The sequence below is a fragment of the Urocitellus parryii genome, chromosome X (assembly GCF_045843805.1).
Source record: "Urocitellus parryii isolate mUroPar1 chromosome X, mUroPar1.hap1, whole genome shotgun sequence".
Lineage (NCBI taxonomy): Eukaryota > Metazoa > Chordata > Mammalia > Rodentia > Sciuridae > Urocitellus > Urocitellus parryii.
In genome coordinates, this window is record NC_135547.1 from 110,077,985 (window position 1) to 110,104,707 (window position 26,723).

Genomic DNA, 26,723 nt, shown 5'->3' on the forward strand with positions numbered 1-26,723 from the left:
GCCTAGCATGTGTGAGGTACTAGGTTCAATCCCCAACACCACATAACACTAAATAAACAAAATTAAGGTATTATGTCCATCTACACCATCTGCTATGGTTTGGATTTCCCTTTAAAAATCCCATGCAGTTGTGTTCAGAGATGAGGCCTTTGGGAGGTGGTTGGATCATGAGGGGGTCTGACTTCATGAATGGACTTATGAATTCACAGCTTAATGTGCTATTAGAAAGCAGTGGAAACTTCAGGAGGTGGGGCAGAATTAGAGAAAGTAGGTCATTGGGAACATGCCCTTGAAGGGTGTAGTTTGTCCCCCCATCCCTTTTCTTCTTTCTATGTCCTCTCTCTTCTCTCTCTCCTTCCTGGTTACCCTGAAATGAGCATCTTTGCTTCACCACATGAACCACATACTCCCTCCATGATGTTTAGTCTCATCACCACAGGCCCAAAGTGATGGGGCCAAGTTACCATAGACTGAAACCTGTGAAACTGTAAGAAAAAATAAATCTTTATTCCTTTAAGTATATTTCTCTTCGGTATTTGTCATAGTAACACAAAGCTAACACATGTTATCTCAGAAATTGCTGAAGGGATAAAGTAAGGATTTGAAGTTACTGATACCCTGAAATCACAGTATCCTGGAGGAAGTTAGAATCAACTCTTGTGGGACATGGAGCCATAAAACAAAAGCAGCTGTTGCTGAACCTGCCTTGTTGAAAGGCCGTGAAAATAACTGTGTTCTAATAGTGTCTCCCATTGGCAGACTACAGCTGAAGACAATTGAGCTGACAATCTAGGAGAAATATTTCTCCTGGGGTCAGTCCCAGTATGATACAAAACAGAAAAAAAAAGGAACGGATGTGACATCAAAGAAACATGTGACATAACTATTTTTTAAAATGTACTAACCCTGTAAAGACAAACCAAATTTAGAAGCCCCATGTGAAAACCTTTGTAGAAGTTTAATGCATAATGAAAAATGACTTTCATTTAAGATATTTCAAAGTCTAGGCATATGCTCTAGGTAAAATACCTATAAATTGAAGCGCTTTTATCTCACCACTTTCAATGTAGAAAGATTTAGCCTGACTTGAAATAATTGGGCTTGATATTATCTCTCATAATACAGGAAATCATCAGGAATTCCCTGCACAGAATATATTCATGCAAGATTTAGAACTCATTTTATTTCTAATTAAATATTTCCTTTCTTTTTGATTCAGTGAATTTTTCATTTTTAAAGATATGAAATAGTAATAAAATGAGATGTATACAGACATTCACCCTAGCCATAAGTTAGACAACATGAAAAATATAATTTTATCACTCGAGTTACTATAGATATTGGTCCATCAAAAATTTAAATATTATCAATCTAGTAGGATATTCGGTGGTATACAATTATAATAAGCATTGTTGAAGGGCTCACAACATCCATTCCCTCCCTCTTTGTGAATCCTTATGGAATCTTGATTTAGTTCAAATATTTAATATTCTCATTCAATCTGCCTCAGGGGAATCTGGTTCCACATATCTCAGTGGTGTGAGATTGACTGGCTTAAGCTAATTAGTACATACTATTTCCTAGATACTGGAAAAAAAATTGGGCAAGTGGCATAAATGGATTATTGGGGCGTGGGGATAAAGATTTCTCAGAGTGCTGTAATGCAAGAATTCTTTCTTTTTCTCTGCAAAATTGTTACATGCTCTTGTGGGGGACATACCTGCTGAAGCCATCTTGATATCAGCTAGGGAAAAGGGGCAAGGGTAAAGTCAAAATAATTTCAAGAAAATTAGGCAAAAGTTATTGACTTATCCCCAACCTGAAACCTGACCTAAAACTTCTCGGTCAGTTATGTGAGTAAATAAATTTTTAAGAATTATTTAGGTCAGTTTGAATTGTGTTTTCTCTTTCTTGGCTGCCAAAAAACATCATAAATCAATGTACCAAGTATGTGTATATGTGCATTTCTAAACTTATGAATCCTACACTTCATTCTTAACAATGTAGATTTCATTTTAAACACTAAGATATTGAGAACAATGCCAACAGAATCTATATACAATCTCAAGTAACAGTGATATCTAATGTATAGTTTTTTTGGAAATGAATTTTAGCTCAGTAAAAGGACTTGTGCTCTTCTTTTACTTCATATCTTAATGTTCTAAATTAAATCTTTCTTTACACTTGAATTGACTCTTCCTCTTTGTATATGATCTATCCTTATGTGAACGAGTCAACATCTGCTTACTGAACCATTAACAAAATACAATTAATAAATCTTAGTATTTAACCTAAAATTCAGTAGTATTGTAAAGGTCGGGTGAACATCGGAGGAAAAGACCACCAAGAGACTGTCTCATGCAACAGCAAAGGGTTTATTGGGGGTCCAGCATGCTGGGGCTCAGAGCTCACTTCAGAGGAGCAAAGAACAAAGAGCCCCGGGAACAACTTGAGCAGAGCTTATATACATTCTTTGGAGGGGGCAGGGACTTCACATACATCATAGCATCCTTTAGCAAATCATCACATACTGTGGGAAAATCAAATAACAACTCTAAAACATGATTAGCACATTCACTGGCGGAAACAGATCGGGTGGGGGTGATTGGTCAGTACTAAGATGAGTATATATTTAAACTGATTGGTTTAAGCCCTGAGGTGTGTATGGGCGGGACTGCATGGTTTCTGAGGAAAGGGGGTTGTTCTCATTGAGCAACTAGGTGGTCAGAGGAGATTTTCGACACACATCTAATGGGCAGTTCCGGGAATTGTTTTACTGCCACATGAATTTCAGGTTCCGAATGCAACTTAAAAACTTTTCAGGACAAACCTTATCCTTTACATTTCAATTTTTTTTTTTATCCTTTCAGTATAGTAGATACTAGAGCAAAAATTCTCACCAGTCCTGGAATCCCTAACTCTTTTCTAAATCATTTTAAACACTTCAGTTTTTATTTATTTTATTTTTAGTTGACAAATAATAATTTTATATATTTATACGCTAGACTGTGATGTAAATCAAGATAATTAACCTACTACCTCACCTATTCATTTTTTTTAAAAGAGAGAGGAGAGGGAGAGAGAGAGAGAGAGAGAGAGAGAGAGAATTTTTTAATATTTATTTTTTAGTTTTCGGCGGACACAACATCTTTGTTTGTATGTGGTGCTGAGGATCAAACCCGGCTGCACGCATGCCAGGGGAGCACAATACCGCTTGAGCCACATCCCCAGCCCACCTATTCATTTTTTAATGAGAGCATTTAAAATCTATTGTCTTAGCAGTTTTGAAGTATAATACATTATTATTAACTAGAATCTGTAATTTAATAGATCACTAAATTCCTTTTTGTTGTTAGATAATGAAATGCACTGACCCTCTTCCATGGAGGAAAATTATATAATAGGTAAATACAACAAAAACTTGCATAAACTCTACTGGATTCTTAGTGTGAGTAATGACAATTCCTGTAATAGGTTACCCTTTATTCAATAGCAAAATACAGCTTAAGGAAAAACCTCTACCATTGTTAAGGCACATCATTTACAAAAATTTAAATAAATCTGACAGATAACCTTTTAATGAGGAAGAATTTACCTTGTATTTCTGGGTTTGAGACCTAAACTTGGAGAAAAAAATGTTAGCTCAGAGATAACTATAATCTTATTCATTGTGGTGTCCCTGAACACATAACTTGAATATATTTTGTTATTGGTCTTTTTCTAGGGGGTAGGTACCAAGGATTGAACTCAGGGGCACTCTACCCACTGATCCACATCCCAGTCCTATTTTTAATATTTTTCTTAGAGACAGGGTCTCACTGAGTTGTTTAGCGCCTCACTTTTTGCTGAGGCTGGCTTTGCTGAGGAACTCATGATCCTCCTGCCTCAACCTCCTGCGCCACTGAGATTACAGGTGTGCACCACCACATCCATCTGTTATTGGTCTTAATGCTGGGGATTTCTTTTATTTTTGCACGTTTGAAGTAACAACTCTTCAAAGATATTCATCTTACATATATTTATATGTGGTTTATATGCTTATATGTGATTTAAGTAATACTTAAATACTCTGAAGGAGTTAATTTGTATTCATCATACTTTAAACATAAGATTTGGTTGATATTTGGAAATACTGTATCACATACTTATTAAAGTGTCTGATAAAACTACACATGAAAAGGGATCCAACATGGCGGCCGGCGAGCAGGCAGCATTTTCTATACCTCCGCAGTAACGGGATCAGAGAGACACATAAATACACTTGCATGGGACATGCTGAGGAACTTCTAACAATTTTCCACTGAAAGGAGACCTGCCGATAACTAGTAAGTCTGTGGGAGGGGTCAGTTGGTCCCAGGTGAGTGAATCTCCGCAACGCGGATCAGGGACACAATCCCGCCGGCCACCGCTGAACTGCAGCGAACATAGGAACCTACTGGGCCCCGCAGGCCTGAGTCTGTGAACTGACTCTAGCGGCTTGGTGCTAGGATCCACACTCCTAACACCCCACCCCACCCCCAGCCAGTTCGGAGCAAAGCGGACCAGGGACACAATCCCGCCGGCCGCGGGCGGCGGCCAGACTGGGCCCCACAGGCTTGAGTCTGTGAACGGCCTCCGGCGGTCCAGCAATAGGATCCACATTCCTACCACCCCACCCCACCCCCAGCCGGCTCGGAGGCGGCCAGACCAGGCTCCGCAGGCCTGAGTCTGTGAACTGCCTCTAGCGGTTTGGCGCTAGGACTTTGGCAGCGCTTAGTGCTGAGTTCCAGCTTTGAGACAGAGGAGAGAAGCGGTCCAGTTGGGTTCCAGACACCGGTCGGACCACAGAGGAGGACAGCAGCCGCCATTTCGGAGAGATGATGTAATCATCCCCATGTTCTATTGATCTCAGCTCATCCAGCGACGGAACAGGTGATTTCAGGCTGGTAGTTGCCTGCGTCTAGCAGACAGATTTCTTGCTCAGGCTCGGGACTGGGGATCTTGTGGAGAATACTCCTAGAGGCTCATGCCTGGCAAGGCGTGTACCGGGCACTGAGCAGCTGGATTCTGGTTCCCGGGGCTAACCTGGCCCAGGTCTGAGGAAACTGCGGAGACTGCCGGTGGAGGCCAGCTCCAAGTGGAGCGTGCGCTGAGCTAGGGGCGACTGGGTTCTGACTCCCGGAACAGTTTTGGCCTGGGGCTAGGGAACCCGTGGGGGTCGCTCGCTGGAGCCAGCTCCCAGCGGAGAGTGTATCGAGATAGGAGAGGCGGGGTTCTGGCTACCGAAGCTGCTTTGACCCAAGGCTAGGGAACCAGCGGTGTCTGCTTCTCAGTCAGGGTCCTGTTGGGTGCTGTGGGGGCAGAGTGGAGCTTCCACCTGCACCCAGAGCAGGCCAAGTGACCCGCCGGCGTGGTAGCATGACACCCCAAACGCAGCTGGGTCTGAAGAGAGTAGCCGCCCACGCCTAGAATAGGACCAGCGACCCCGCGAAGCGGTAGCCAAGTAACCTCATTTGGAGTAGGGGCTGTGCAGAGCGGGCAGGCAGACCTGCGGCCCACTGGCAAGACAGGCCAGGTAGCTTGCCAGAGTGGTGGACACGTAACACCGAGGCAGTTGCGTCACACTGGTTGGAGTGGGGGCGGAGCAGGGTCGCCGCCCGGGTCCGGAGGGGGCCCAGCGACCCGTTGGAGGGGTAGTCAGGTACTCCCATTGGGAGTGGGGGCTGTGCAGAACTGTGACCCACCGGCCTAGAGGTATGCCAGCGTGGTAGACTCGTCACACCAATTGGAGTGGGGACCCAGCAGAGCCGCCACCCACATCCAGATCAGGACCTACGACCCCAGGGCGTGGTAGTTACGTTACCACAATTGGAGTGGGGGCAGAGCAAAGCCGCCTCCTGTGCCCGCAGGGGGGGCAGACCTGTGACCGATCAGCGTGATAGACAGACCACCATAATTAGAGGAGGAGCACAGCCACTACCCACCCTGCAAGGGAGACTTTCCAACTATACAAGAGCAACATAAATAAATAGGGGGTAAATTTCAAAAACACAACAGTTGCACCAAGCAGAAAGAAACGCGAGCAGTATGAAAAGACAAGGAAAGAAAGGACCACAAGCAATGCAGGTCAACTCAACTTTAGAAGAGGTAATAGCTGCAACAGATGGAATATCAGATAAAGAGTTCAGGATATATATGCTTCAGATGATCTGGAGTCTCAAGGAAGACATGAGACAGCAAAATCAGACAATGAAAGATCACATTGACAAACAAATCCAGGAAGTAAAAGATCAATTTCACAGGGAGATAGAAGTAATAAAAAACAAACAAATAGAAATTCTAGAAATGCAGGAAACAATAAACCAACTTAAAAACTCAATTGAGAATACTACCAGCAGAGTAGATCACTTAGAAGAGAGAACATCAGACAATGAAGACAAAGTATTTCAGCTGGAAAAGAACATAGACAGCTCAGCAAGTCTGCTAAGAAACCATGAGCAGAACATCCAAGAATTATGGGACAATATCAAAAGACCAAATTTAAGAGTCATTGGGATACAGGAAGGCACAGAGCTCCATGCCAAAGGAATAAACAGTATATTCAGTGAAATAATACGAGAAAACTTCCCAGAATTGAAGATTGAGACAGAATCCCAAATCCTAGAAGCCTACAGGACGCCGAATGTGCAAAATCATAAGAGATCCACACCTAGACACATTATAATGAAGATGTCCAACATACAGAATAAGGAAAGAATTTTAAAAGCTGCAAGAGAAAGAAAGCAGATTACATTTAGGGGTAAACCAATCAGGATAACAGCTGATCTCTCAACACAGACTCTGAAAGCTAGAAGATCCTGGAATAACATATTTCAAACACTGAAAGACAATGGGCTCCAACCAAGAATCGTGTATCCGGCGAAATTAAGCTTCAGGTTAGAAGATGAAATTAAAACCTTCCACGATAAACAAAAGTTAAAAGAATTCGCAGCTAGAAAACCATCTCTTCAAAAAATCCTTGGCAAAACATTACAGGAAGAGGAAATGGAAAATAACATTGATAACCAACAATGGGAGGTAGGACAGTAAAGGGGGGAAAGTAGTCAAAGAGGATAACAAATCAGGTTTAGTAACATCAATAAACAAATATGGATAGAAGAACAAACCACATCTCAATAATAACCCTAAATGTTAATGGCTTAAACTCACCAATTAAGAGACACAGGCTAGTAGAATGGATCACAAAACAAGACCCAACAATATGCTGTCTACAGGAGACGCATTTGATAGGAAAAGATATACATAGACTGAAGGTGAAAGGTTGGGAAAAAGCATATCACTCATATGGACTGCGGAAACAAGCAGGAGTGTCCATACTCATATCTAATAAAATAGATTTCAAGCCAAAGACAATCAAAAGGGATAAAGAAGGACACTTCATACTGCTCAAGGGAACCATACACCAACAAGACATAACAATCATAAATATATATGCCCCAAATAATGGTGCAGCCGTGTTCATCAAGCAAACTCTTCTCAAGTTCAAGAGTCTAATAGACCAACATACAATAATCATGGGAGACTTCAACACACCTCTCTCACCACTGGACAGATCTTCCAAACAAAAGTTAAATAAGGAAACTCTAGAACTCAATAACACAATTAACAACCTAGACTTAATTGACATATATAGACTATACCACCCAACATCAAGTAGCTACACTTTTTTCTCAGCAGCACATGGAACCTTCTCAAAAATAGACCATATACTATGTCACAGGGCAACTCTTAGACAATACAAAGGGGTAGAGATAATACCATGCATCTTATCTGATCATAATGGAATGAAACTGAAAATCAATGATAAAAGAAGAAAGGAAAAATCAAGCATCACCTGGAGAATGAAAAACAGGTTGCTGAGTGATCAATGGGTTTTAGAAGACATCAAGGAGGAAATTAAAAAATTCCTAGAGTTAAATGAAAACACAGACACAACATATCGGAATCTATGGGACACATTGAAAGCAGTTCTAAGAGGAAAATTCATTGCTTGGAGTTCATTCCTCAAAAAAAGAAAAAACCAACAAATAAATGATCTCATACTTCATCTCAAAATCCTAGAAAAAGAAGAGCAAAACAACAGCAAAAGAAGTAGAAGGCAAGAAATAATTAAAATCAGAGCTGAAATTAATGAAATTGAAACAAAAGAAACTATTGAAAAAATTGACAAAACTAAAAGCTGGTTCTTTGAAAAAATAAATAAAATTGACAGACCCTTAGCCATACTAACGAAGAGAAGAAGAGAGAGAACCCAAATTACTAGCATACGGGATGAAAAAGGCAATATCACAACACACACTTCAGAAATACAGAAGATAATCAGAAATTACTTTGAATCCTTATACTCCAATAAAATAGAAGATAGTGAAGGCATAGATAAATTCCTTGAGTCCTATGATCTGCCCAGATTGAGCCAGGAGGATATAGACAACCTAAACAGACCAATAACAATAGAGGAAATAGAAGAAACCATCAAAAGACTACCAACTAAGAAAAGCCCAGGACCGGATGGGTATACAGCAGAGTTTTACAAAACCTTTAAAGAGGAACTAACACCAATACTTTTCAAGCTATTTCAGGAAATAGAAAAAGAGGGAGAACTTCCAAATTCATTCTACGAGGCCAACATCACCCTGATTCCGAAACCAGACAAAGATACTTCAAAGAAAGAAAACTACAGACCAATATCTCTAATGAACCTTGATGCAAAAATCCTCAATAAAATTCTGGCGAATCGGATTCAAATACATATCAAAAAAATTATACACCATGATCAAGTAGGATTCATCCCTGGTATGCAAGGTTGGTTCAATATACGGAAATCAATAAATGTTATCCACCACATCAATAGACTTAAAATTAAGAACCATATGATCATCTCGATAGATGCAGAAAAAGCATTCGACAAAGTACAGCATCCCTTTATGTTCAAAACTCTGGAAAAATTAGGGATAACTGGATCATACCTCAACATTGTAAAAGCAATCTATGATAAGCCACAGGCCAGCATCATTCTGAATGGAGAAAAATTGAAGGCATTCCCTCTAAGATCTGATACAAGACAGGGATGCCCTCTCTCACCACTTCTGTTCAACATAGTCCTCGAGACACTGGCCAGAGCAATTAGGCAGACGAAAGAAATTAAAGGCATAAAAATAGGAAAAGAAGAACTTAAATTATCACTATTTGCAGATGATATGATCCTATACCTAGCAGACCCAAAAGGGTCTACAAAGAAGCTATTAGAGCTAATAAATGAATTCAGCAAAGTGGCAGGATCAACACGCATAAATCAAAGGCATTCCTGTATATCAGCGACAAATCCTCTGAAACGGAAATGAGGACAACTACTCCATTCACAATATCCCCCCAAAAAATAAAATACTTGGGAATCAGCCTAACAAAAGAGGTGAAAGATTTATACAATGAAAATTACAGAACCCTAAAGAAAGACATAGAAGAAGACCTTAGAAGATGGAAAAATATACCCTGCTCATGGATAGGCAGAACCAACATCATCAAAATGGCGATATTACCAAAAGTCCTATATAAGTTCAATGCAATGCCAATCAAAATCCCAACAGCATATCTTGTAGAAATCGATAAAAGAATCAGGAAATTCATATGGAATAATAAAAGACCCAGAATAGCAAAAACAATACTAAGCAGGAAGTGTGAATCAGGCGGTATAGCGATACCAGACTTCAAACTATACTACAGAGCAATAGTAACTAAAACAGCATGGTACTGGTACCAAAACAGGCGGGTGGACCAATGGTACAGAATAGAGGACACAGTAACCAATCCACAAAACTACAACTATCTTATTTTTGATAAAGGGGCTAAAAGCATGCAATGGAGGAAGGATAGCATCTTCAACAAATGGTGCTGGGAAAACTGGAAATCCATTTGCACCAAAATGAATCTGAATCCCTATCTCTCGCCATGCACAAAAGTTAACTCAAAATGGATCAAGGAGCTTGATATTAAACCAGAGACATGGCATCTGATAGAAGAAAAAGTTGGTTATGATCTGCACGCTGTGGGATCGGGCTCCAAATTCCTCAATAGGACACCCATAGCGCTAGAGTTAACAAACAGAATCAACAAATGGGACTTACTGAAACTAAAAAGTTTTTTCTCAGCAAAAGAAACAATAAGAGAGATAAACAGGGAGCCTACATCCTGGGAACAAATCTTTACTCCACACACTTCAGATAGAGCCCTAATTACCAGAATATACAAAGAACTCAAAAAATTAGACAATAAGATAACAAATAACCCAATCAATAAATGGGCCAAGGACCTGAACAGACACTTCTCAGAGGAGGACATACAATCAATCAACAAGTACATGAAAAAATGCTCACCATCACTAGCAGTCAGAGAAATGCAAATCAAAACTACCCTAAGATACCATCTCACTCCAGTAAGACTGGCAGCCATTAGGAAGTCAAACAACAATAAGTGCTGGAGAGGATGTGGGGAAAAGGGCACTCTTGTTCATTGCTGGTGGGACTGCAAATTGGTGCAGCCAATTTGGAAAGCAGTATGGAGATTTCTCGGAAAGCTGGGAATGGAACCACCATTTGACCCAGCTATTCCCCTTCTCGGTCTATTCCCTAAAGCCCTAACAAGAGCATGCTACAGGGACACTGCTACATCGATGTTCATAGCAGCTCAATTCACTTTAGCAAGACTGTGGAACCAGCCTAGATGCCCTTCAATAGATGAATGGATAAAAAAAAATGTGGCATTTATACACTATGGAGTATTACTCTGCATTAAAAAATGACAAAATTATAGAATTTGGAGGGAAATGGATGGCATTAGAGCAGATTATGCTAAGTGAAGCTAGTCAATCTTTAAAAAACAAATACCAAATGACTCCTTTGATATAAGGGGAGGAAACAAGGACAGGGTAGGGACGAAGAGCTTGAGAAGAATATTTACAGTAAACAGGGATGAGAGGTGGGAGGGAAAGGGAGTGAGAAGGGAAATTGCATGGAAATGGAAGGCGATCCTCAGGGTTATACAAAATGTCATATAAGAGGAAAGGAGGGGTAAGACAAGATAATACAAATGGAAGAAAGGATGTACAGTAGAAGGGGTAGAGAGAGAAAAGGGGAGGGGAGGGGAGGGGAGGGGAGGGGGGACAGTAGAGAATAGGACAGACAGCAGAATACATCAGACACTAGAAAGGCAATATGCCAGTCAATGGAAGGGTAACTGATGTGATACAGCAATCTGTATACGGGGTAAAAGCGGGAGTTCATAATCCACGTGAATCAAACCGTGTAATATGATGTATTAAGAACTATGTAGTGTTATGAACGACCAATAAAAAAAAATAAAAAAAAAAAAAACTACACATGAATGCATAAACTCTACTGGATTCTTAGTGTGAGTAATGACAATTCCTGCAATAGGTTACCCTTTATTCAATAGCAAAATACAGCTTAAGGAAAAACCTCTACCACTGGTAAGGCACATCATTTAGGACAAATGAACAAACATGAAAATGACATGTGACCACTGGCATATCAAAAGCTAATTCTGACATCTGCAAACATTTAGAAGAATTTAATGTTTTCTATTTAATATTCAATAAATGCTTGTTTTGTAAGTGAATCCACTGATTGTCATATAGAGTAGTTTGCCAGTCCTTACCCCAGTACTGAGGATCGAACCCTATGGTGCTTTATCACTGAGCTACATCTCCAGCTCTTTTTCTTTTTATTTTCAGACAGGGTCTTACTAAATTGCCCAGGCTGGCCTCAAACTTGCGATCCTACTGATTGAGTTTCCTGTGGAGCAGAAGTTACAGGTTTGAACCACAATGCCTGGTTGTAGTATTTCTTTCAAGGTGACCAAAATGGACATGCCACACCAAGCATTCTAATGACCTGAACCCATGTCCACTGTGTGTTTGAGTTTCTCATATTATTTGCATATATTATTTTTATATCAGCTGGTCTTTATAGTATTTTAAGGAATGAAATAAAATGTTTTGGCTTTGTAGTCCCTAACTGGAAATTATATTGTGTCAAGGAAACAAAAGCTTTTCCTTGCATTTAGGAATTAATTGCTGTTTCTGTGGCATTGGCATTTAACAAGAACATCAATAATGAAATTATTTAATGAATCAGAGTAATTTATTTATAGTGTATTAGTAATACGACAATTGGGGATAAACAAACTGGGAAAAGCATCCTCTATTTTCTCTATGGAATAGCATTTGTTTTATCAAAATTTAGGAATTTGTACAGAAACAACAATACTTAAATTGCTCAGAGTTCTAAAGTATTCTTATTCAATGCTGTCATTTCTTCATATTCAACTGCTTTTTAGAGCGATTTAAAAGACAGAATTTTACCTATTACTGGAAAAAGAAGTCAATATTTTTGTTTTAAGTGATGAATAAAAATTGTGTGTATTTGTGTTATACAACATGATGTTTTGATATATGCACACTTTGTGAAATGACTAAATGAAGCTAATTAACGTACCATTTACCTTATAAGCTTGTTTATTATAGTGACAACTTTCTAATATACTCTTAGTGATATTCAAGTATACAATACATTATTATTAACTATACCCACAATGTTTTTCAACAGGTTGCCTGAACTTATTTATCCAGTCTAGTTAATATTTTCTATTTTTTAACCAACATCTCCTCTAGCCTTCCCTTCTCAGGCACTGATAATCACCTTAATCACCTTTCTGTTTCTGTGAGCTCAACTTTTTTCAATTTCACACATAAGGGAGATCATGCAGTATTTGTTCTTCTATTCCTGGCTTATTTCACTTAGCATAATATCCTCTGCATTCATCAATACTGTCACAAATAAAATTTCATTTTTTAAGGCTAACTAGTATTTCATTATGTTATGTACTGCATTTTTTTTATCAGTTCATTTCTTCATGGACATTTAAGTTGATTCCATAGCTTAGCTGTTATAATACTGCAATGAACATTGGAGTATAGATATCTCTTCAAAATACCAATTTCAATTTCTTTGGATATATATATACCCAGAAGTAGAATTGCTGGATCATAAGGTGGTTCCATTTTTACTAGTTTCAAGGAACCTCATCACTGTTTTCCATAAAGGCTGCACTAATTCACATTCCTACCAATAGTGTATGAGACTTTTCTTTTCTCTACATTGTCACCAATACTTGTTATTTTTTTTTTATAAATAGCCATCTTAACAGATGTTAGATATAAACTGATTGTGGTTTTCATTTACATTTCCCTGATGAACAGAGATGCTAAGCATTTTTTCATATACTTGTTTTCTTTTCATATGAATTTTTTAGAAACATCTTTCCATATACTTTGCTCATTTTAAAATTGGGTTAAAAACAAAAGACCCTGAATAGCCAAGCAATGTTGAGCAAAAAGAATAAAGTTGAAGGCATCATACTATTTGATATCAAAATTTACAATAAAGCTATAGTAATCAAAACAATATTATATGGGGACAAAAAATCAGACATATAAACCAATGGAATAGAGTAGAGGGCCCAGAGATAAAACTATGCAGTTACAGTGAGCTGATCTTCAATTAATGTGCCTAGAACATACAACAGGGGAAAACTGGGTAGCTATATGAAGAAGAATGAAATTGGGCCCATACATCACCCCATATACAAAAGTCAATTCAAAATGGATTAAATATTTAAACATAAGACTTGCTATAAAGCTATTGGAAGAAAACTCGGGGGAAAGATTGTTGGCATTGGTCTTGGCAAAGAGTTTTTGGATATGAAACCAAAGCACAGGAAACAAAATTGATTTTAGACAATTTAGATCACAATAAACTAAAAAGCTTCTGCAGAGCAAGGGAAACAATCAAGAGAATGAAGGTACAATTTACAGAATAAGAGTAAATATTTGTGAACCATACAAATATTCTGATAAGGGACTAATATCCAAAATACATAAGGAAATCAAACAGCTCAATGACAAGATGTCAGTATTGTTTAAATATATAGAAATATTTAAGGTTGAATGTATGTTTGAAAGAGCAACACACTGAGGCTTTGCTGCACAACTCCAATTCCTATAATATACTTTGTTTATTAATATAGAAAAACATACACATGAAGTGGTGCATTAAATAATACATCAAGATTATCTGTCATTATTAACAATAATCCAAGTCATAGTGATAAATCAAAAAGTATCACTTTCTTGTACCTCTATGTTATATGAAAAATTAATTCTTACTCATAAAAATGGACTAAATGTAAGATGAAAGTTTTGGTTACTGATTTTGTTCTTGGAGAAATTGCTGTGAAACACTGAGAAGACATGTTTTGAAAGAGCTAGTATCTATACTTCCATGGACCTCTGTTTTTAAAGGCTATTTTTCATAGAACTGAGCCACTGGTACTGTTTTTCCATCTGATACTTTTTTGACATTCATGCAGCAAATATTTCAAATGGGACATTATATCTTGAGAGGATAGATAGCTAAAACTGAGTATGCAATCCTCTTCTCTTCTTTTCACAGTAATCACAACTTGGCCTTTGATCTGACTTGAAACTCTTTATCCTTCTCTAAAACACAGTGGGAGGAGGCTTCTTCTGCTGGAATTAAGTAGGGCAAGATGTCATGTGATAGTAATAACTCCTTCCATCTCTCCTAATGTGAAAAATCTTTAGATACCAACTATTTGGTAAAGACAGATGTATAATACATTTTTGCATTTTATCTCCATTTTTTTCTGCCAGTTAGCATATTATTTTTTCTTTAAAAGCTCTAAAAGTTTCATGTCAGTGAACAGGAACAGAATATTTTACAGAAAAATTTCAAAGAGATTTTTTTGTAAAGATGCACCCCTAGTGATGAAGCGTTTGTGCCGAGAATGATAAGGGTAGTTTCCCTATTGTTCACACAGCAGGTTGTCATCTTTTTCTTCTTAATAGGGAAAGGTCTTATCCTCAGCAATGCTGCATGAGTTTTCCAGTTACTTGGCAACAATAATATAAAAAAAAAAGACACCAGCAATAAAGGGCCCATCATCAACATCATGACAAATCGGATGCCTCAGCTGGTTTTAATGGTCATATGGAGATATTAAATTCCTTGCTTTCAAGAATTAAACCCAATGCATGTGTTCAGGATAAACCCTGGTATGTGTAGCAATGTGAAAATTTCAACTCCTGTATGTGATTTAATATGTAGAAAATTCGAATAAATATGAGACACTTAATAAACAAAGCAACCATGGAATATAAAAGGCATTTTTTTCTAATTTAAATATCAGTATAAATTTATTTGGCACATCCTTAAAATCACTGACAGTTAATATTATGAGGTCATCTACTATGTGTGTGCTGCTGTCTGTTACAGGATTAATAAACAGAAAATTTTGATCAAGAAATACAGCCATTCATAAATGAACTGTTAAGACCAATCAGAATCAGGAGAAATCTTAATATGATACACAAACACAAACAAATGAAGCTACCTGTAATAAAAAGGAATACGATAACCATACTGAAGGTGGGGGTGAGAAAAGAACTAATCTAAGTAACTTTGGAAAACAGCAAGATGATGGTTGCTATAAAGATAAAGAAAAAAAAGAACTCTGCACAAGTGCTGTTTTCTGGTCAGTAAATGTATGTCTCATAGGAGTATTGATAAGACATTCTGAAACTAATGTATGTATATAGGTTTAAGCAAATAATAAATATGCTATAGATAATAAAAATCAGGTTCCTTTTGGAGAAAGCTGTTAGAAATAAAGACTAAATTGTTCTCTCTGCTGTTGAATTAGAATCTGAGATACCAATAAAAACTAATGATATGTCTAAACAAAGAGATATATAAAAATAGATGTGTTTTATATATGAGCTAATGTCCAAATATTTTCCAGTGTTGTCTGCTGCGAGGCCCTAGAACAAATGACTCTTCAGTAGTAATTAGCATACCTAAGTGCACAGATCTTTGTTTCTAGGCACTATTCGTACATAAAAGGAACCAGATTCATCTAGGACAAGAGTAGGAAAAACCAAGAGGAACTTATGGAACCAGAATAATGAATGTTTTCAAAAAATATGGGAGGCAGTTGTTGTAAAACACAGAAGCCAAACTAAAGAACTTCTAACGGAAAAGCCTTGAGCAGCAAAATAAATAATAAAATAAATAAATATTGAATTAAACTAAAAATAAAATAAATATTCATGATATTTTGCTAATATAAATAAATAATTCATGAAGTATATTTACAAAATGTGACAGCCCTTCTGTGTAGTGGAATTATAATTAATAAATATGTTAAGAAGTAAATAGAAATCTCCAGTAGGAAAATACCACAGTGGTTATTATTGTACACATGATTCACCGATGGGTACTAGAATCAGTGGACAAGGATTCAAGATGATATTTCCATAGTCTTAATGTTTCTCCCTTGAGATATGTTCTCACTAAAAGAGAAATGATTCGGCTGGGGTTGTGGCTGAGCGGTAGAGTGCTAGCCTAGAATGTGTGAGGCCCTGGGTTTGATCCTCAGCACCACATATAAATAAATAAAATAAAGGCATTGGGTCCAACTACAGCTAAAAATAAATAAATAAATATTTTTTTAAAAAGAGAAATGATCATAATTTCATAGCAGAAATGATCACCAGAGACCACCTTGATTAGGTAATCAAGGTCAATGTCACATGTAATAATACATATCAACATAATGAAGCGATTATATGGAGCACTGAGAAGGACTTTGCATCATTTTTATAGTTCTCTTTCCAAGAAAGTAAGATCTGAGTCTAATAATGAAAGGATACCAGATATCTTTGAATTTAATTGATGGATATGCAAAAAAAGAACAGATCAGTAATCTTAAAGATATCAAGGTCATGAAAAACAAGGAAAATCTGAGAAACTATCACAGATCGTAGGAGTTCAGGGACAAATATCTAAAAGCAATGTGGGATTTTTATTTGAATCCTTTAAAAATTACATTAGTGGAAAAATGGTGAAGTTTGTATAAGACAGTTAATTTGGTTAATGCTATTATGATAATGTGACTTTCCAGTTATGGTTACTGTACTATAGTTGTCTAAGATGTTAACATTGGAAGAAGCTGAGTGAGGGACATATTGAAACTCTATTTATTGCTTTTGAAAGGGTTCTATAGATCTAAGAGTACTTTAAAATCTTAAAAATGTGCCATTATTGAACAAATTCAGGAGAACTTCATTTCTAATTACTACAAACTGTAAAAACAGGTAAAATGCATGAAATGATTATTTTCAAATGCTGAAAAATAGCCCAGAATTATGGTCTCTAAAAGAAGAAAACCACATGATGTAAGCTTCCAAACCTTGAGAATAGAGCATCAAGTTGAATTCTGCCTAGATGCAATGTCTAGACTGATGCATGAAAGATAAGCCTAAACACAATACAATGGACCCTGTACTGAGGACACAGTGGTCAGAATTTGGGAATACTAAGACCACTGCATTTGACAGGATAAGTTTTTGGAGAGAAGAAAGCTGTGTAGAGTTAATGCTCCAGAAATTTGTACAAAGGTCCCCATTGTTCTTTCACTGAACATTAGACTGTTCATATGAAGGCGAGGATTCCATGAGGCTGGACAAAGAATAACTACTGGTGGGATAAAGGAAAAAACACTGGAAAGCAGTGAGCTGAATAACAACTGGAAGGCAAAAATGACTGGGATATCATTGATATTGAATAGCCAGATGGAGAGTCTTCTTTGATCACTAAGAGTCAGTAAAGCCTCAGAAAACAAGAATAATGGCTACCATTGTTGTGTAACAGATACAGGATGTGTTAGAATCCTGGCATTTAGGTACCTATGTTGTTTGAACTTAGTGATCCCTTTCATGGACTCTGGAAATTGCTCTATCCCAGATCCTCTTGATGTTTCATATTGCTGAAGGTGTCCATTCCCTGACACCTGATCATTTTGATAAAAGTGTTTCCTCCTCAAAGTAAAGGGAAATATCTTGTTGACATTTTATTATTTTAAAGCATGCCCAAAGAAAGTCTGGTACTCAAGACAGAACCAAAAATTTTTAAAAACCCCACTTTCTATGGCTGAGAGATTAAGTTAATTTTCTGCTCAATCTACTTAGAGAATAGGGAAATTAAAAAATACAACAGTGAGACAATATAGCTTCAACCAAAAGTTTGAACAAAATTTAAAAGGTTGATACAATAAAATGCCTGTGAGGCTTTAGAATATTCACAGCTATAAAGAATATGAATTGGTACAGCTTTATAAGAACAAAATTTCAGAAACATTAATAAACATTTGCAATCATCACATTTTCTACTTTAATCCAATTTTTACTTCACTATCTCCTTCCTATAAAATGCATATTTGCACAAGAATTCATGTTCAATGATGTTGATATCAATTCTATTAATCATAGTAACAAATGGGAAACAATGTAAGTGTCCATCAGGAAAAGATTGGTTAAATTAATTATAGCATATCTACACTTTAGAATTCTAAGTGGCTCTGTATGTATTTCCAGAAAGATACTGCATTCATTTTACTTGGTGGCAATGGCAAGAGAAGGAACAATATATAATCTGTTGTTCATATATGTTAATAACTCACAATGTAGTTTTTTTAACTGGCTCTGTTTAGTTATATATAGGTCAGTCCCAAAAAGCTGAAGGTCAAATTTTTCTCTGATATGTGGAAGCTAACCCAATATAAGAGGAGATTAAAAAAAAAAGAATAGAAGAAAGATCAGTGGAATAGACAAAGCGGAATGAAGGGATGGGTAGAAGGGGAAGGATAGGGAAAGACAGTGGAGTGAATCTGACGAATGAATCTCACCATCATGTACATCTACAATGTAGTTTTTATAGTACATCTATGGAAGGAAAGTCCTAGAATAAATTTTAAAATTGAATGAGTCTTTAATTGTGGTTACTTCTGAGGAGAGGCATGAGTTTTGGAGGAATATGATAACAAAGGAGAATAGTCATTTCTCCATATTTAGAATTTGGAGGCAATAAGAGTATCAGCAAAAATACCTAAAACCAAAATTTTTCTCAGGAGTGAACAGAGAAACAAAGGAGAGTGAATAATTCATTAATTATTTATTTTCTTATCAAAGATAGCCTGTTATAGAACCATTCGTCAACTTCCAGAAGGGCTCCTATGTTTTTCAGGATTCAGCCTCAGTATATGTTTGTTTACATAGCAATTTCCTTAGTCTTTCTTCATGAACTATTTATTGTATAAACTTTTGGTTTCTGACCTAGGTAAGCTCACTCATTGCTCTAATGTTCAGTGGCCAGTCTCAAATAATTAACCCTATTAGTATCTGACCTCATATATTAGGTGATTTCCAAAACCTTTTTTTCTAACCACTGGTTTATAAATTAAGAACAAGTAGGTTCTATACCAAATCAGACTCTACTCACCAGCAGATTTGAAAGCACTTTGTCAGTATGGTGAGGCCACCTAGGGAGGTGAACTCTAAACTTCCCTGTCTAGAGTGAGATGACTGTTTCTGTTACAAGAGGTTCATGGTGCAGGACAGGACCTCCAGAGGGTTGGAATCATCTTTCAGGGAAAAGGCAAGGGAATCTGGGATGTCTGTTCCTATGGGAGCAGATGTAGTCTCCAGAAAATGATGCTGTGAAGAGCTAGCAAGCAGCTAAATTCCAGTTTGGACAGGAGGGCACAGTGGGGAAGACCCAGGGGAAGGGTTCTATAATGCAGAAAAGTGCTGGAACTGGGCACAGGTGCTGAGACCAGGGTAGAATCAGCACTAGAGGCACCCCAGGCATAGGGCCAGGAGGACCCCAGGTAAATGAAATGACCTCCACCAATAGTTTGATTCTTTTTCAAATTCCTTCTTTGGGTCTGCTTTTGGTATGTTGGCTACAAGATATTTCTTTCTATTATCTAAGAAGAATTGTGAAGTAGTGAGAAAAGAATTAAGTAGTGGGAAAAGTGGATCACTGTGGCTTTTAGAGGAATTCAGAAAAGGGATCTGGTCCTGGCCCTCTGACATTATCTATGTATACTAGGCAAATTACCAAACTAAATGAGCCTTAATTTCTTCGTCAGTGAAGTGGGCCAGGCAAACCCTATCTTCTCGGATTTGTGGGAATGCATGTAATTCACATAAAGCACCTGGTACTGACTGATATGCATTGAGATTTTGAAGAATGGTAGTTATGGCCAGGCACAGTGCTGCATGCCTGTAATCCCAGTGGCTTGGGAGGCTGAAGCAGGAGGACATCTTGAATTCAAAGAGCCAGCCTCAGCAACTTAGCAAGGCCCTAAGCAACTCTGTCAGACCCTGTCTCTAATAAAAGATTTTTTTAAAAAATGTGGGAATGGGGGAGGGAAGCTGGAGATGTGGCTCAGTGATTAATGCTCCCAAGTTCTATCCCCGGTACCAAAAACAAACAAACAAAAAAAGAATGGCAGTTATTAATTTGATGTTTTGACCCCAGATGATACAATCCCTTATGAGATGTGGTCTTTTTTGTTTTTTGTTTTTTTTTTTTTGTTGTTGTTGTTGTTGTTTATCCAAGAGATGGCCTTGAATATGCAATGCTGTAGGACATGGAACAACAAATTGACCAAAAATTCTGCCTAGCAAGAAAAAAATAACCTAGTAAGTCTTCTCCTCTTACAGGGTAACTTATTTATTTTGGATGTGGGAGAATTCTCTCAATCAGGATGCAACTCAAATCTCCTAAAATGTGTATCAAAAACCAACTCCTGTCATCAGGGTGGCAGACACCTGTAATCCCAGTGACGGAGAAGGCTGAGGCAGGAGAACTGTAGGTTCAAGACCAGCCTCAGCAACTTAGCATGGCTTAGTTAGACCCTGTCTCAAAAAAAAAGCATGTGTGTGCATGTGCATGCATGCACATGGTGGTTGGGGGGATGGGGGGGATGTGGCTCAGTGGTTAAGCCCTCCCCTCCCCCCTGGGTTCAATCCCCAGTAGCTCCCCAATGGAAAAAAAGCTCCTTCCCTTCCTTCCTCCCAATTTCCTTTTGAGCCACACTTTTCATATTTTCATCATGTAATACATATCCAAAATCAAGCCCTCTCTCAAAGTTTGTCAAATTATACTAAAGGTAACCTAGTGCCCTTCTAATGGAGTGGGCTCTGATTTCCTCAACCTAGAGCACATTGTATTAGCATAGTGTTTTATGGGCTTCTCACCTCAAGAGAGTATTGTCTAAATATTGGCAAGGATGGAGGAAAAAGGGTACACTCATACATTGTTGTTGGGACTGCAAATCAGTGCAGCCACTCTGGAAAGCAGTATGGAGAAAAGTAGAAATGTAACCACCTCAGAAAACTAGGAATGTAATCAGCATTTGACTCAGTTATCCCACTTCTTAGTGTATATCAGAAAGAGATAAAATCAGTATATTACAATGATGCAGCCACATTAATGTTTAGAGCTGCACATTTGCAATAGCTAGGCTATGGAGCCAACCTAGATGCCCACCACCAAATGAACAGATAAAGAAATTGTGGTATATTCCATACAGTGGAATATTACTCAGCCATAAAGAAAAATGAAATTATGACATTTGCTGGTAAATGGATGGATCTAGAGATTATAATGCTAAGTGAAATAAGCCAATCCCCCCAAAAAAACATAGGGCAATTGTTTTCTCTGATATGTGGAACCTATCCCACAATAAGTTGGGGGCAGAATAGAAGTTCAGAGGATTAGACGAAGGAGAATGAAGGACAGGGAGGGGGGATAGGAATAGGAAAGACAGGGGAAAGAACCTGACATAACTTTCCTATGTACATATATGAATACACCCCAGTGAATCCCACCATTGGGTATATCCACAAGACTGGAGCCCTAGTTAGAATAAGATGCATTCCATGCATGCATAATTTTATAAAAATGGACTCTACTGTCATGTATACCTAAAAAGAACCATTTTTTTAAAAGAGAGTATTGTCCTTATTTTTAAAAAGCAAACAAAAACTCCTTGGTCATGATGCCGATAAAATCACTAATATGAGCATTTTATATACCTGCACTGGAATAAAGAACAGGACAATTTCCATCCCTGTTCCAGATGGAGAATTTGCTGTTGTTTACCCATTATTTCAAATACCTGAAAAGAGCACTTTTTCTTTATAGGCTTAGTCTCTCACCTCTGAGACATACCTCCCAAGGGTCCAGTCCCTGATCATCCTCCTTTAACGTACCACCCAGCTTAAGTTAAAATCATCTCCCATCGAAAAGCTTGAGGTTTTCCAAGACCCTACATTATCTTGTTTCAGGGCATTTATTCTTCATTGCTCTCATCTGAACCTCCCACTCTCACCCACATTTCACTATACGTTTTCACTTGTCTTTTATGTCTTAAAGGATATATTACCATCTTATATGATAGCTGCTACCGGACTAAAATTTTATAGATAGTGGTTCAGTCTTCCTTTTCTTGTCACCCTTACTTTTACCATGGAACTTTCCAAAGAGCAGATGCTCAATTAATATTTGAGGAATAAGAAGTTATTATTTTTTCAATAACTTAAACACATCAGATATAAAATTTTACTATACAGAGTAACAGGATAGAAGAAATAAGGAAAACCATGAATTTGCCATCTTTTACTAATATTTTTCTCTATTTATTAATTTCAACTATGTTACTGCTCAGTTTTTTTTCATGTTTTTAGGGAAATGCCCATTCCAATGTCATGTTTTCTTATTATAGACCATTAAATAAGATGGTAGCTTTCTCAATTTGTTTAATAATATAGCAAAACTCTTAACTCTTTTAAGATTTATAAATAATATTGAATATGTAACCAATATTCATATACTTAGATACTGAAGCTAATTAAACTTTTCTAAAAGAATCAACATTTGAAATCTTTCAACAAGAAAAAATCTACAAGTTATTCATGTAGAACAGAAACACAGATATGATATGCACTGTGTATCTTCCAATAGTATCTCCAGCCTCCAACACTTGATTGAATGCTTTCTTCAAACACAAAGTAAGGAAAGTGCTTTAGCCATCATTGGGGTGGGAGAAGCTGCTAGAACTGAACCCGGAAAGTGCACTGGCCATTGCACCAGTAAGAAACAGAGCTGCAAATCTGGCTCAGGCTCTCTATTCCTCATCTCTCAAAGCTTCCTCATACCAGGATGGGAAGGCACTAGGGCCCACATCATGGATCTTGGCCAGAAACTCAAGGATTCTCATTTTGCTGGTTTTGGCATGGGTCCAGGGGCCCCACAGGAATTGATAGTTAGGAGGATCACTGCTGGGCACCTGCTGGTACTCTAGGTACCTTTCCTGCACCAAGTCTTGGGTGATGAGCTTCCTGGGTTCTCCATAGATGGAGCACTTCCTTCCAGCATATATCCCCATCACATTAAGACTTCCCATATATCTTCCTCAGTGGCACAATTGCCCTTCTTGAAGCTCACATATAGGACAGTCATCAAGAAGCCAGTCTTAGGCATGATCTCCTCTCCTTAAAGCCTTGCATCTCTGGTGGGATGCAATTTGCTAACAAAGATATAGCAGTGCCTGGTTGGATCAACTTCCTTTACTTCAATACCAAAGGCAAGCACCATGAGCTCAGAGGATTTCTTGAGGATCTCAGGGAAGTGCTTCTTATATTCTTTGATGGTATACTTCAGCATGTCTTCCTTTGTTATGGAGTCTCTCATGTTATACTTGCATAGCAGCAACTGCACCAACAAAATCACATTCTCATCTAAAGGAGTTGTGCATGAATGATTGCTGGTATGCAGAGCCTGGGAAGTGCTTGGCCTTTCCTCATCTTGGCTTTGAGAATCTTCATCAGATTTAGTGCATGAAACACCTACAAAGGTAGTGGTCATGAATAGGACTCTCTGAGGCTGCTGGGATTTGCTACATGACTCAGCAACAGGGGAGCTCTTAGGATTATCATCAGGAAGAGGAGAGGAGGAAGAGGGGTACTCTTCTTCCTCTGATGCAGTGGCCTGAGTACCCTGAAGACCCTGAGTCTCACTTGAGCCCTGCTGGTATTTCTCACAAGCACAGAGCTTACTTTTCTGACCCCAAGGCATGATGACCCTGGTCAAGGACAGGGGAAGGACAGCAGGTAATGCAGGTACCTGGAGGAGTGAAAATGAAATGAATGTCTGCATTAACCAAGTTTGCCTGTACAAGTATCTGTGAATGTACTATTTTAAGAACCCTCAGGGCTCCTGTTGTAATCAGCCTGTCCCCTGAGAACCCAGTGGAAGAAGTCAGGCTGCAGCCAACCAGCCCTGCCTAGGGCGAGTAAGGGCTAAAAACAGGTGCTAGCTGGTCTACACCCTGCAGGACATGAAGTTTACTATCCGGATCATCCTGTCAACTGTTGACAGAGTCTAGGCCTCCTTCCCTCTTTGGTCCCTGAGAAGGAAATGAGAGTCTTTGCCAAGTACCCCAGCCTAGTTTTCCCAATTAAACAACAGGAGTAGGTTTCTTTGGGATCCCTGCTTTGTAGATGATTAGGGTTTTTGTGACCATCTCCATTAGATCAAGGCCCTCACCTTCCTGAGACCTCCCCATTCCTAACGGCCCTAACAGGGGCCCTTCCAGGGAGGCCAAAGGGGCAGGTGTGTGTATATCTACCCTCTGTTATAATGTTGAGGGTCTCCTCAGTCCTCACTCAAAATCCTCTCCCTTATTTTGTATAAAGACCAGCCTCAAATAAAATTCTTCATTTTAAGAGACTAAAAGACAGGCCTAACAGCCCTGTCTGGGGTCTCTTAGCACTGTGGGTGGGGGACAAGGTGTTGTTCTATGAGTCCTCCTTTGTTCTCTCCAAGTTCCCTGAAATGGAAGTCAAGGGAATATTTCAAGCTGAAAACCCTGCCTGGGGTTTCTCAGGGGTGAAAGTATGGGTAAGGCTCTGTGCAGGACCTCTCTGTTCTGAGGTGCTTCAGGGTTGAATATGGAGGAGAAGTAAGGTGTCCCCATCCTTGCTTTTTTAAGGCTCCTTAAAAAATAGCAACTCCCTAAAAGCTCTGAGTAGTTTCCCTACTGCAAACCTTGCAGAGAATGGGTCATATTTCCAGATGAGATAAAGATAAGAAAGCTGCAGCACAAAGTAGAGCTGGATGTGTAGTGGGTTGTAAAGAGTGGGGGTGGGGGGCACTGCAAGATGCGGTCTGTTTGCCAAAATGCTAAACTTAAACTTTTGGGACTCTTCTGTTCCAAAAGGTCTGCTTTCTAAGGGGAATTGCCTGAGCTGAATGATTTTGTGAGTCTCGGATCTGTTGACAATACTAACATTAGTGTGCCCAGTGTAGTAACTTTATTTTTTGCCCCTCCTTTATGGTATAACCTATATTTACAACCCTAAACAAATACATGTGCATGTGTATTATGTTTCATGAAAGAACTCTTAACCCTTGTTTTTTGTGGTTCACTCTTTTTTGCAGTTTGATATAATATTAAATTTTAAAGGCCAGTCATCAGCCAAAAATAAATGAATAGAGGTTTCAGATGGTTTTTAACACAGTTTTGAGAACCATCCTGTCTCAACTAACTCAAACCTTTGTGTTGTTTGATACTATCCCAAGATACTTGCACAAAGGGTCTGATGTACATTTCCAGATACTTCAGTGAAGTAGAAATTCATTGTTCCAAGACACACTGGGAAGAAGCCTAAACTTAAAAACTTGTCCAACCAATTCTATCATCTGCTTCTTTTGCAAGCTACAAACCTATCTCTACTTCAGGGCATGCTCTCACTTGCCCACAGCAAAGTACTAGTTCAACACAGACTTGGTGTCCCTCAGGGATGTCTCACATTTGTTGTTTTTCTGCTGTTCATATTGTTCTTTCGTTCTCTTTTCTATTGTTTCTCCAGGGTTGATTTTGAGAAACAGCAGCCAGAGTCTGGTTGTCATTCCAGATGTAGGCAGTATGTTAGTCTACTTGGACTGCCATAACTAAGTACCATATACCATGTGAATTAAACAACAAAAGTTTATTTTTATTCACAAATCTGGAGACTAGAAGTTCAAGATGAAGGTGGTCAGTAGGATTAGATTTTGGTAAAGACTTTTTTACAGGCTTGCAGACACCAGTATTCTTGCTATGTCCTCACATTGCATATTCTGTGTACCTCTGTAGTGAGATCTGTAGTTTCTCTGCCTCTTCTTATAAGGATACCAGTTCTTTCAGATTAGGGCCCCACTCTTATGATCTCAATCAACCTTAATTACCTTCCTGAAGGCCTAAGTTCCAAATAAATTCACATTGGGTGCTAGCACTATGCATACGTGTCTGTGTGTGTGTGTGTGTGTGTGTGTGTGTGTAAAATTGGTGGGAGCATAATTTAATCTACAATAAACAGTAAATCTGTAAATAAGAAGTGACATCTTTACAATATTTTTTTCCCCATGAATAAACATACTGTGCTGATTTTTTTTTTTGGAACTTCTTTTCCTTAAGCTTATTTTTATAATTTCCTTCAAAAAGATTATGTACATGTTGTTGGGTTTCATCTTGGATGAATTTTGGATATTTTCTGCTATTGTGAGGATTCTTTTTATTATCTTTCCTAACTAGTTATTGATTTTGTGTGGCTAGGCTTCTGAGTTTTTGTAGAGATATATAAACAAGAGCTTTCTGAAATCTCTTATTCCTTTGAGTATTTTATACACTTATTGCTTTGG

The 26,723-nt window shown here is 38.2% G+C and overlaps 1 pseudogene; it reads right to left on the reverse strand.

Moving 5' to 3' along the window:
• Window positions 1–23,064: 23,064 nt before the first annotated feature.
• LOC113176211 (melanoma-associated antigen B4-like) lies at window positions 23,065–24,116 on the reverse strand (annotated as a pseudogene).
• Window positions 24,117–26,723: the final 2,607 nt, after the last annotated feature.